This window comes from Dendrobates tinctorius, unplaced genomic scaffold, assembly GCF_039654945.1.
Source record: "Dendrobates tinctorius isolate UK_male_01 unplaced genomic scaffold, ASM3965494v1 ptg000202l, whole genome shotgun sequence".
Lineage (NCBI taxonomy): Eukaryota > Metazoa > Chordata > Amphibia > Anura > Dendrobatidae > Dendrobates > Dendrobates tinctorius.
This window is the reverse complement of record NW_027361869.1, coordinates 643,222-656,334: the sequence shown is the minus strand read 5'-3', so window position 1 is coordinate 656,334 and position 13,113 is coordinate 643,222. Positions and strand designations below refer to the sequence as shown.

The following is a 13,113-nucleotide window of genomic DNA, read 5'->3' as shown; positions in this document are numbered from 1 at the left end:
ATGAGTGGAACAGGCTGCCACGAGAAGTGGTGAGTTCTCCTTCAATGGAAGTCTTCAAACAGAGGCTGGACAGACATCTGACTGGGATGATTTAGCGAATCCTGCTTTGAGCAGGGGGTTGGACCAGATGGCCCAGGAGGTCCCTTCCAACTCTACGATTCTATGATACCACTTCAGTGACCCTAATTGGGACAGTCCTAACTAATATTAAAAACCTTTTTATATTGATGTGGTTTCCCATTCCTGTGTGTCCACTATTTGGGCCTAATTCTTCTCAGTCCTTATCCACATGCAAGTCACAGGACAAAGCAGTAAGGTTTTTAATATTAAAATTAGGACTGTCCTAATTAAGTCAACGTGAAGTTTCAAAAGTGGTTTACCTGTCTCACCCTGTTATTAGAGTACCCTACATGTGTTACACAGATGAATCAGGGGCTTGTCCTGCCCCATGCATGAAATAAAAGGCTAAATTTCAACATGGAGACTTACAGCAATGTTTTATTTACATTCAGAACCAGGTTAAGAGGAGTAAATTAAGATTTCCCACAGAAATCTCAGACTGTTACTTACAGAAATATTGGCTAAATAACATTCTTATATAGAAACCTTTCTAATTTTATAAAAGTGCATTTTTTTGCATTAAAACTTTTGCTTGTTCCATTTTATGCATTTCTTATGTATTGTAAAACTGCAATATGCTGTTGGTGCATGAGGGCAGGACTGATGGGAGGGTCTGTGGCTCGGCCCCCCAGGGCCTGCTTTCGGTGTTTCAGACCAGAGATCATAATACCTGCCTTGAATAGTGAAGGAGACGGCAGCCAACCCTGAGAGACATCCAAGGTGGGAACGCCCTGTTATGCCGAAGGGAGTCTGCTAGATCCAGGCCTAGTGGACCAGCACTGATGGGTTCATGGACGCCAGGAGGGGGCTGACCTGAAGGAAGGTCTTTTTCCTGGTGGGTAGGAAAAAGAGACCTCTTGGGAAGCGGGAGTTTAGTCCTCTGTTGCAGAAGAAAAGTCCTCTTACCCTGATAGGCAGAGGGCAGGAAGCACTAGAATAATGGCGTGCATGATTGTTCAGGGCGCTGGTGGTGTGGCCCGGTCACCGGAGAAGGCTAGACGAGAGCTTGGATTTTTTTTTTTTTTTTTTAAGCATAGGGTCGCAGGAGCTTCTGGAAAACGTGGAGGCCGCATGAAGGAAGGTTTCCCAAGGAGATGTCCATATTGCTCAGGAGAAAACTAGGACATATTTGTCCTGTCCCTTCATTTTTTTTTTTAATGGAGCCTCCTCGCTACCTTGTAGGATATACCTGTCCTGAAGGATCCCAGATCCTTCTTTGCAGACTGGTGTTGAAGACGGGCATGGAATAACCTGAACACAGACTTTCGGGCGACTGGCAGGTAACGGATTTGTCTTCCCTCCCTACTCTATCTGGCTCTGGGCGGCGAGAGGGTAGGGGATTAGTGGCAAGGACCGTCCGCCGGGAAACCCCAAACACTCTTGATGTGTTAGGGCCCTGCCTCATGGACCACAGATGATGCGGTAGTGACACAATTGACAATTCCACTCTGTCGCCCTCAAAAGCCATATCTGAAAGAAAAAAGGGAAATCATTAATAAAAAAAAAAAAATCAGGACCTAAGGCAGAAACCAACCTGGGTGGTCCGGACCCGTGTCTGCCTCCTACTGACACCAAGATAAAAACGGATTAGCTTTGTGCCAGTTGGTGGTGTACCCTCCTCTCCGGGGGAAGGGGGATGAGGGGGGAAGGAGACCTACATTTTGTTTGCGCAGCATAAGCAGCATACAACCATAGTTTTTTGTGTACCCCAATAAAGCATTAACCACCCCGCACACCAACTAGAGGGCCACACACCATAAATCCCCTCTCCAATCATAAACCTCCACCTCACACTAATTAGAGGACCCCACAGGATAAACCCAACAAAGCCCAAACGCCCCCTCCACCCCAAGCGTAAATCCCCATCAGACGCCCCCTCCCCGCCCTCACATGCACAACCCTTCATCTCCAAGCATAAACCCCCCCAATCGGACGCCACCCCAGCTTAAACCCCCCATTGGATGCCCCTCCCCCACAACATCAATCCCATCGAACGTCCAACCCCCAAGCATAAACCCCTATCAGATGTCCACAACCCCCAGCATTGCGCCCATCAGACACCAACTCCCTACACCCAAGCAGAAGCCCTCATCGGACGTGCTCCCCCCCAGCATAAACCCCATCAGAAGTCCACCCCCTTAAGCAAAAGCCCTCATCGGACCTCCATCCCTGACCCTCCCCAGCATAAACCCCCATCGCATGTCTACCCCACGTCGGATGTCTACCCCCTGTCGGACACCCCCCCCCCCCCCCAAGCATAAACCCCCACCAGATGGCACCTCTTCCCCAAACAAAAACCCCTAGTCGAGCGCCTACCCCAAAATCAATCCCCCGTTTCAAGTCACAACAGATGCAGACCGGTCGCCGTGTGGCCCAAGCATCAAGTCCCCAAGACACTCAGATACCACAATTGTGCATTAAATCCCCCAGAGCCCAACCAGACCAGGGGGGGTTAATGCACACTTCTGGGATCTGGTTGTCCCCGGGTGGGTTAATGAACGCTTGTGGGGTCTGGTAGGGCTTCGGGGGGGGTAGGGAGAGATTAATGCACACTTGTGGGGTCTGGTTGTCCCCGGGGGGGGTTAATGCACGCTTGGGGGGGTCTGGTTGGGCCCTGCATTAACCCCCCCAAGGAGTCAACCAGACAACAAAAGCATGCATTAACCCCCTCCCCGTGAGCCCAGCCAGACACACAAGCATATATTAATCTCCCCCCCCAAGAGAACCCAACTAGACCCCACATTAACCTCCTCATGCTTGTGGGGTCTGGCTGGATCCTGGGAGGAGGGGGGGTTAATGCACGCATGTGGGGTTTGGTTGCCTCCTGGGAGGTTAATGCAGGGTCCAACCAGACCCCGCAAGCGTGCATTAACCCCCCCGGGGTCCAACCAGACCCCACAAACGTGCATTAATCTCCACCCTCCACAGAGGTCAAACCAGACCCCACAAGCGTGCATTAACCCTGCCCGCAGAGGCGTAGCTAGGGATTCGGTTCGGGGTGGGGCGAAACTTCTGAGTGGGCCCCTAACTAGGTAACTGTGATTACAACTCGGTGACGCCCCCTAATAGTGGATGTAGGAGATGACTGCTGTTACTGAAAATAATCCCTATATAAAGGCCAACATGGACATTACCGCAATATGATCAGTGGTAAATACCAGTCCTACAAAACATATGTGATTACTGCACAGGTATAGTTGGTGTCTTACCGCTGACGTTCTTTCTGATGGAATCGGTCACTTTTCACGTCTTTTCCATTTAGCCCAGACCGACATACAGTGCCTACAAGTAGTATTCAACCCCCTGCAGATTTAGCAGGTTTGATAAGATGCAAATAAGTTAGAGCCTTCAAACTTCACACAAGAGCAGGATTTATTAACAGATGCATAAATCTTACAAACCAAAAAGTTATGTTGCTCAGTTAAATTTTAATAAATTTTAAACATACAAGTGTGGGTCAATTATTATTCAACCCCTAGGTTTAATATTTTGTGGAATAACCCTTGTTTGCAATTACAGATAATAATCGTCTTTTATAAGACCTGATCAGGCCGGCACAGGTCTCTGGAGTTATCTTGGCCCACTCCTCCATGCAGATCTTCACCAAGTTATCTAGGTTCTTTGGGTGTCTCATGTGGACTTTAATCTTGAGCTCCTTCCACAAGTTTTCAATTGGGTTAAGGTCAGGAGACTGACTAGGCCACTCCAACACCTTGATTTTTTGCCTCTTGAACCAGGCCTTGGTTTTCTTGGCTGTGTGCTTTGGGTCGTTGTCTTGTTGGAAGATGAAATGACGACCCATCTTAAGATCCTTGATGGAGGAGCGGAGGTTCTTGGCCAAAATCTCCAGGTAGGCCGTGCTATCCATCTTCCCATGGATGCGGACCAGATGGCCAGGCCCCATGGCTGAGAAACAGCCCCACAGCATGATGCTGCCACCACCATGCTTGACTGTAGGGATGGTATTCTTGGGGTCGTATGCAGTGCCATCCAGTCTCCAAACGTCACGTGTGTGGTTGGCACCAAAGATCTCGATCTTGGTCTCATCAGACCAGAGAACCTTGAACCAGTCTGTCTCAGAGTCCTCCAAGTGATCATGAGCAAACTGTAGACGAGCCTTGACATGACGCTTTGAAAGTAAAGGTACCTTACGGGCTCGTCTGGAACGGAGACCATTGCGGTGGAGTACGTTACTTATGGTATTGACTGAAACCAATGTCCCCACTGCCATGAGATCTTCCCGGAGCTCCTTCCTTGTTGTCCTTGGGTTAGCCTTGACTCTTCGGACAAGCCTGGCCTCGGCACGGTAGGAAACTTTCAAAGGCTGTCCAGGCCGTGGAAGGCTAACAGTAGTTCCATAAGCCTTCCACTTCCGGATGATGCTCCCAACAGTGGAGACAGGTAGGCCCAACTCCTTGGAAAGGGTTTTGTACCCCTTGCCAGCCTTGTGACCCTCCACGATCTTGTCTCTGATGGCCTTGGAATGCTATGCTCCTTTGTCTTTCCCATGTTGACCATGTATGAGTGCTGTTCACAAGTTTGGGGAGGGTCATAAATAGTCAGAAAAGGCTGGAAAAAGAGATAATTAATCCAAACATGTGAAGCTCATTGTTCTTTGTGCCTGAAATATTTCTTAATACTTCAGGGGAACCAAACAGAATTCTGGTGGTTTGAGGGGTTGAATAATAAATGACCCTCTGAATAAACTTTTCACAATTTAAAAAAAAAATTAAACAAAGAAATAACATTCTTTTTTGCTGCAGTGCATTTCACACTTCCAGTCTGATCTACAGTCCAAATGTCACAATGCCAAGTTAATTCCGAATGTGTAAACCTGCAAAATCTGCAGGGGGTTGAATACTACTTGTAGGCACTGTAACTCCTCCAGCCACGGCTCTGCTACAGAGAATACAAACAAATGACCACAGCAGAAAGAAATAATAAAATGAAAAAATGTATAAAATTGCACCAATCTACATATAATCCACATATAATGAATAAATTAACTTGTGCAAATATTCATACAGCTCCAATCAACCAACCTTCCTGATATGTCACAAAATTTGAATGGAGACCATTCAATTCTATGGTAAAACAAGCCACTGTGTATGGACAATTCAATAAAACAATAGGACACAATGTATCTAAAATTCTATATAATCTTTAATAAATCAGATTTGGGCAATTATAAACTTGTGCAAACAAGTGCCAAGGACATACAAAATATTGATCTAAAATCATAACATATATATATGAAACAATAATAATAAAAAAGAGGCCTGTCAAAAGATTATTAATCTATCACAGCATCACACGCATATTGATGTAACAAGTGTGCATAACTGTAAACAGTGATATATTAAAACAAAAAATATATATATAACACAAAAGTGATTATACCCACAATTGGGTTATAAAACTAATATAATTCCACATCAATAATATACCATTGTGGTAAACTCACATCCCAAAGTGATAACCCATAACATAACACTCAATAATGTGTGAGCCGATTAGAGATGTTACATACCCGTGATATAATGACAGCCTCTAAAGTAATGCCCGGCACTCCCCGACGCGCGTTTCGGAACTGGCGTCCTTCGTCCCCCTGACGAAGGACGCCAGTTCCGAAACGCGCGTCGGGGAGTGCCGGGCATTACTTTAGAGGCTGTCATTATATCACGGGTATGTAACATCTCTAATCGGCTCACACATTATTGAGTGTTATGTTATGGGTTATCACTTTGGGATGTGAGTTTACCACAATGGTATATTATTGATGTGGAATTATATTAGTTTTATAACCCAATTGTGGGTATAATCACTTTTGTGTTATATATATATTTTTTGTTTTAATATATCACTGTTTACAGTTATGCACACTTGTTACATCAATATGCGTGTGATGCTGTGATAGATTAATAATCTTTTGACAGGCCTCTTTTTTATTATTATTGTTTCATATATATATGTTATGATTTTAGATCAATATTTTGTATGTCCTTGGCACTTGTTTGCACAAGTTTATAATTGCCCAAATCTGATTTATTAAAGATTATATAGAATTTTAGATACATTGTGTCCTATTGTTTTATTGAATTGTCCATACACAGTGGCTTGTTTTACTACAGAGAATACAACAACGACACGATTCACTTCTCATATTCCAGCCCCATCACCATCTATCTCCAACCTGCACAAACCACTCATCCTGCTGATACCCCAATGCTGAGCCGCTGCTGCCGTATGTGTCCCTATTACTGCACCTGATACCCCAATACTGAGCCGCTGCTGCCGTATGTGTCCCTATTACTGCACCTGATACCCCAATACTGAGCCTCTGCTGCTGCCGTATATGTCCCTATTACTGCACCTGATACCCCAATACTGAGCCTCTGCTGCTGCCGTATGTGTCCCTATTACTGCACCTGATACCCCAATACTGAGCCTCTGCTGCTGCCGTATGTGTCCCTATTACTGCACCTGATACCCCAATACTGAGCCTCTGCTGCTGCCGTATGTGTCCCTATTACTGCACCTGATACCCCAATACTGAGCCGCTGCTGCCGTATGTGTCCCTATTACTGCACCTGATACCCCCTATACACACACGGCTCTGCTCCACACCCCCTATACACACAGCTCTGCTCCGTACACCTTGTACACACGCGGCTCTGTTTCGTACACCTTGTACACACGCGGCTCTGTTTCGTACACCTTGTACACACGCGGCTGTGTTTCGTACACCTTGTACACACGCAGCTCTGTTTCGTACACCTTGTACACACGCTCCTCTGCTACATACACGCTGTACACACGCGCCTCTGCTACGTACACGCTGTACAAACGTTGCTCCGCACACTTGTACACATGCGGCTCTGCTACGTACACCTTGTACACACGCAGGTCCGCTCCGTACACGCTGTACACATGCGGCTCCACTCCGTACACGCTGTACACACACAGCTCTGCTCCGCACGCCCCGTACACATGCGGCTCCGCACCATACACCTCGTACACATACGGCTCCAAGCTGTACACATTGCACACACGACTCCACTCCGTACACCCCCCACACACACGGCTCTGCTCTGTACACCCTGACCCGTACACAAACGGCTCTGCTCACCCCATAGACACCTCATACATGCATATCTCTGCTCCGTACACCTTCTACACACACAGCTCCACTCTGTACACCTCATACACACACAGCTCCACTCTGTACACCTCATACACACACAGCTCTGCTACATCCACCATGTAAACCCCTCCTGAGCCCACACAGAAACTTACTTCACCTCATCCAGCACCATGACAACCAGCACAGCAGAGCCCTGCAGCCTGAAGCCCCTGATCATGTGACCCCTTGACTCCGCCCCTCTCGTGACCTCATCACAGGTCCTGTGCGCACAGAATAGCCCAGGATATTGCTGGCTGTGAGTGGGGGGCGCACTGCTGGCACCGGGACCCCCCACCGCCTTCTTAGGGGCCCACAGCGGCTGGGCGGCAGAGTAGGGAGATCGATTCTCCCTGCTCTGCCGCAGAATGTAACTGTATGGACGCGCTGTGCACGCTGATACAGTTACAGTAGCGTAGCGTAGCTCTGGTGGGCCCCCTCAGAGCTCGGGGCCCGGGGCTACCGCCCCCTCTGCCCCCCCAGTAGCTACGCTACTGCTCCCCGGCAGCCCATCCGGACCCCACAAAAGGAGGTTAATGAACACTTGTGGGGTCTGCTGGGGGGTTACGGTAGGGTCGAACCAAACGCTGCAAGCGAACATTAACCTCCCTGGAGTCTAACCAGGCCCCACAAAGGTGCATTGACCCCCCGGACATTCCAGACCCCACAGGCGTGCAATAACCCCCCCTGGGACCCAACCAGACCCCGCAGGCGTGCATTCACCCCGTTAGCCCACCAACCCACAAGCATTTATTAACCCCCCAAAGCTCCCAGATCACACAAACATTAAGTCCCCAAATCCCACTAGATAGCCCCGAGTATCAGCCCCCTCAACCAAAAACCTAAGAAGACATCAACCCGTTAATTAATAAACACTCCTGTTTGTCAGTGAGGCCGCTGACCTCGCTCCCTGCTGCTCACAGACGCCGGCATCAGACGGCTGAGACCAATGTGTAATGGAGGCTTCTCTTCCTGCTTTTGCCAAGTCAGAGAGAAGAGCCAGGACTGTGGAAACCGGATTTCTATTTAAAAAAAAAGAGCCGTTTAAAGAGCCGGCTCTTTATGGTGAGCAGAGCCGAATCACCAAAAAAGAGCCGAACTTCCCATCACTAGAGAGAACACGACCCCCGGTATGACGCGTCCCCGGAAATTACGTCATACCTGGAAGGAGCCGTAGCGTCTCCCATAGCAATCAGCTAATCAACTCCCTCCCACCCATCGTGGATCCGGATCCCCTTCTGAGCTGTGATTGGTGGACGGACGGAGGCGTTTCTGTCTCTGGCCCGGGACAAGCACTGGGAGTTCTCCTCGCTGCGTCGCTCCAAGTGGTCCACGCTGTGCATGCTGGGGGAGCTGCGCACACAGGGACAAGACAGATGTGTGCACACCTGCAACGAGTGCAAGCACCAGGGGGAGACGGCGGGCACTGTCCTGTATGTGAGGTGAGTGGGGGCAGGGCTGCCACTAGGGATTTCAGGGCCTCATATGGCAAAATTATCGGGGCCCCCTTGAGACGCCGCCCAGGCTCCACCCCTCGAACTGTCCACAGCCCCACCGCTCTCTCTTGGATAAACTCCACTTCTCACCAATCACATTGTATGTGTCCCTATTACTGCACCTGATACCCCAATACTGAGCCGCTGCTGCCGTATGTGTCCCTATTACTGCACCTGATACCCCAATACTGAGCCGCTGCTGCCGTATGTGTCCCTATTACTGCACCTGATACCCCAATACTGAGCCGCTGCTGCCGTATGTGTCCCTATTACTGCACCTGATACCCCAATACTGAGCCGCTGCTGCCGTATGTGTCCCTATTACTGCACCTGATACCCCAATACTGAGCCGCTGCTGCCGTATGTGTCCCTATTACTGCACCTGATACCCCAATACTGAGCCGCTGCTGCCGTATATGTCCCTATTACTGCACCTGATACCCCAATACTGAGCCTCTGCTGCTGCCGTATGTGTCCCTATTACTGCACCTGATACCCCAATACTGAGCCGCTGCTGCCGTATGTGTCCCTATTACTGCACCTGATACCCCAATACTGAGCCGCTGCTGCCGTATGTGTCCCTATTACTGCACCTGATACCCCAATACTGAGCCACTGCTGCCGTATGTGTCCCTATTACTGCACCTGATACCCCAATACTGAGCCACTGCTGCCGTATGTGTCCCTATTACTGCACCTGATACCCCAATACTGAGCCACTGCTGCCGTATGTGTCCCTATTACTGCACCTGATACCCCAATACTGAGCCACTGCTGCTGCCGTATGTGTCCCTATTACTGCACCTGATACCCCAATACTGAGCCACTGCTGCTGCCGTATGTGTGCCTATTACTGCACCTGATACCCCAATACTGAGCCACTGCTGCTGCCCTATGTGTCCCTATTACTGCACCTGATACCCCAATACTGAGCCACTGCTGCTGCCGTATATGTCCCTATTACTGCACCTGATACCCCAATACTGAGCCACTGCTGCTGCCGTATGTGTCCCTATTACTGCACCTGATACCCCAATACTGAGCCTCTGCTGCTGCCGTATGTGTCCCTATTACTGCACCTGATACCCCAATACTGAGCCTCTGCTGCTGCCGCATGTGTGCCTATTACTGCACCTGATACCCCAATACTGAGCCTCTGCTGCTGCCGCATGTGTCCCTATTACTGCACCTGATACCCCAATACTGAGCCTCTGCTGCCGTATATGTCACTATTACTGCACCTGATACCCCAATACTGAGCCTCTGCTGCCGTATATGTCCCTATTACTGCACCTGATACCCCAATACTGAGCCTCTGCTGCTGCCGCATGTGTCCCTATTACTGCACCTGATACCCCAATACTGAGCCTCTGCTGCTGCCGCATGTGTCCCTATTACTGCACCTGATACCCCAATACTGAGCCTCTGCTGCTGCCGCATGTGTCCCTATTACTGCACCTGATACCCCAATACTGAGCCTCTGCTGCTGCCGCATGTGTCCCTATTACTGCACCTGTTACCCCAATACTGAGCCTCTGCTGCTGCCGCATGTGTCCCTATTACTGCACCTGATACCCCAATACTGAGCCTCTGCTGCTGCCGCATGTGTCCCTATTACTGCACCTGATACCCCAATACTGAGCCTCTGCTGCTGCCGCATGTGTCCCTATTACTGCACCTGATACCCCAATACTGAGCCTCTGCTGCTGCCGCATGTGTCCCTATTACTGCACCTGATACCCCAATACTGAGCCTCTGCTGCTGCCGCATGTGTCCCTATTACTGCACCTGATACCCCAATACTGAGCCTCTGCTGCTGCCGCATGTGTCCCTATTACTGCACCTGATACCCCAATACTGAGCCTCTGCTGCTGCCGCATGTGTCCCTATTACTGCACCTGATACCCCAATACTGAGCCTCTGCTGCTGCCGCATGTGTCCCTATTACTGCACCTGATACCCCAATACTGAGCCTCTGCTGCTGCCGCATGTGTCCCTATTACTGCACCTGATACCCCAATACTGAGCCTCTGCTGCTGCCGCATGTGTCCCTATTACTGCACCTGATACCCCAATACTGAGCCTCTGCTGCTGCCGCATGTGTCCCTATTACTGCACCTGATACCCCAATACTGAGCCTCTGCTGCTGCCGTATGTGTCCCTATTACTGCACCTGATACCCCAATACTGAGCCTCTGCTGCTGCCGTATGTGTCCCTATTACTGCACCTGATACCCCAATACTGAGCCTCTGCTGCTGCCGTATGTGTCCCTATTACTGCACCTGATACCCCAATGCTGAGCCGCTGCTGCCGTATGTGTCCCTATTACTGCACCTGATACCCCAATGCTGAGCCGCTGCTGCCGTATGTGTCCCTATTACTGCACCTGATACCCCAATACTGAGCCTCTGCTGCTGCCGTATGTGTCCCTATTACTGCACCTGATACCCCAATACTGAGCCGCTGCTGCCGTATGTGTCCCTATTACTGCACCTGATACCCCAATACTGAGCCACTGCTGCTGCCGTATGTGTCCCTATTACTGCACCTGATACCCCAATACTGAGCCACTGCTGCTGCCGTATGTGTGCCTATTACTGCACCTGATACCCCAATACTGAGCCACTGCTGCTGCCCTATGTGTCCCTATTACTGCACCTGATACCCCCTATACAAACACGGCTCTGCTCCACACACCCTATACACACAGAGCTCTGCTACGTACACGCTGTGCACACGCGCCTCTGCTACGTACACGCTGTGCACACGCGCCTCTGCTACGTACACGCTGTGCACACGCGCCTCTGCTACGTACACGCTGTGCACACGCGCCTCTGCTACGTACACGCTGTGCACACGCGCCTCTGCTACGTACACGCTGTGCACACGCGCCTCTGCTACGTACACGCTGTGCACACGCGCCTCTGCTACGTACACGCTGTGCACACGCGCCTCTGCTACGTACACGCTGTGCACACGCGCCTCTGCTACGTACACGCTGTGCACACGCGCCTCTGCTACGTACACGCTGTGCACACGCGCCTCTGCTACGTACACGCTGTGCACACGCGCCTCTGCTACGTACACGCTGTGCACACGCGCCTCTGCTACGTACACGCTGTGCACACGCGCCTCTGCTACGTACACGCTGTGCACACGCGCCTCTGCTACGTACACGCTGTGCACACGCGCCTCTGCTACGTACACGCTGTGCACACGCGCCTCTGCTACGTACACGCTGTGCACACGCGCCTCTGCTACGTACACGCTGTGCACACGCGCCTCTGCTACGTACACGCTGTGCACACGCGCCTCTGCTACGTACACGCTGTGCACACGCGCCTCTGCTACGTACACGCTGTGCACACGCGCCTCTGCTACGTACACGCTGTGCACACGCGCCTCTGCTACGTACACGCTGTGCACACGCGCCTCTGCTACGTACACGCGCCTCTGCTACGTACACGCGCCTCTGCTACGTACACGCGCCTCTGCTACGTACGCGCGCCTCTGCTACGTACGCGCGCCTCTGCTACGTACACGCGCCTCTGCTACGTACACGCGCCTCTGCTACGTACACGCGCCTCTGCTACGTACACGCGCCTCTGCTACGTACACGCGCCTCTGCTACGTACACGCGCCTCTGCTACGTACACCCCGACCCGTACACAAACTGCTCCGCTCACCCCATACACACGCGGCTCTGCTCCTCTGTACACCTCATACATGCATATCTCTGCTCCGTACACCTTCTACACACACGGCTCCGCTCTGTACACCTCATACACACACAGCTCTGCAACATCCACCCTGTAAACCCCTCCTGAGCCCACACAGAAACTTACTTCACCTCATCCAGCACCATGACAACCAGCACAGCAGAGCCCTGCAGCCGCTGAAGCCCCTGATCATGTGACCCCTTGACTCCGCCCCTCCCGTGACCTCATCACAGTTCCTGTGCGCACAGAATAGCCCAGGACGACATTGCTGGCTGTGAGTGGGGGGCGCACTGCTGGCACCAGGACCCCCCACCGCCTTCTTAGGAGCCCATAGCGGCTGGGCGGCAGAGTAGGGAGATCGATTCTCCCTGCTCTGCTGCAGAATGTAACTATGGGCGCGCTGTGCACGCTGATACAGTTACAGTAGCGTAGCTCTGGTGGGCCCCCCATCAGTGATCGGGGCCCGGGGCTACCGGACCCCACAAACTGAGGTTAATGCACGCTTGTGGGGTCTGGTTGGGGTCACGGAGGGAGGGTTAATGCACGCTTGTGGGGTCTTCTGGGCTCCTGGGGGGGTTACAGCAGGGTCGAACCAAA

The 13,113-nt window shown here is 51.1% G+C and overlaps 1 long non-coding RNA gene across 1 annotated transcript; it reads right to left on the bottom strand.

Annotated features, from left to right (window-relative positions):
- Positions 1-480: 480 nt before the first annotated feature.
- Positions 481-8,771, bottom strand: LOC141057035 (uncharacterized). The gene is made up of 2 exons (XR_012221969.1): positions 8,203-8,771; positions 481-1,590 (listed from the first exon to the last, which is right to left on the bottom strand). It is a non-coding gene; the product is annotated as an uncharacterized lncRNA (long non-coding RNA).
- Positions 8,772-13,113: the final 4,342 nt, after the last annotated feature.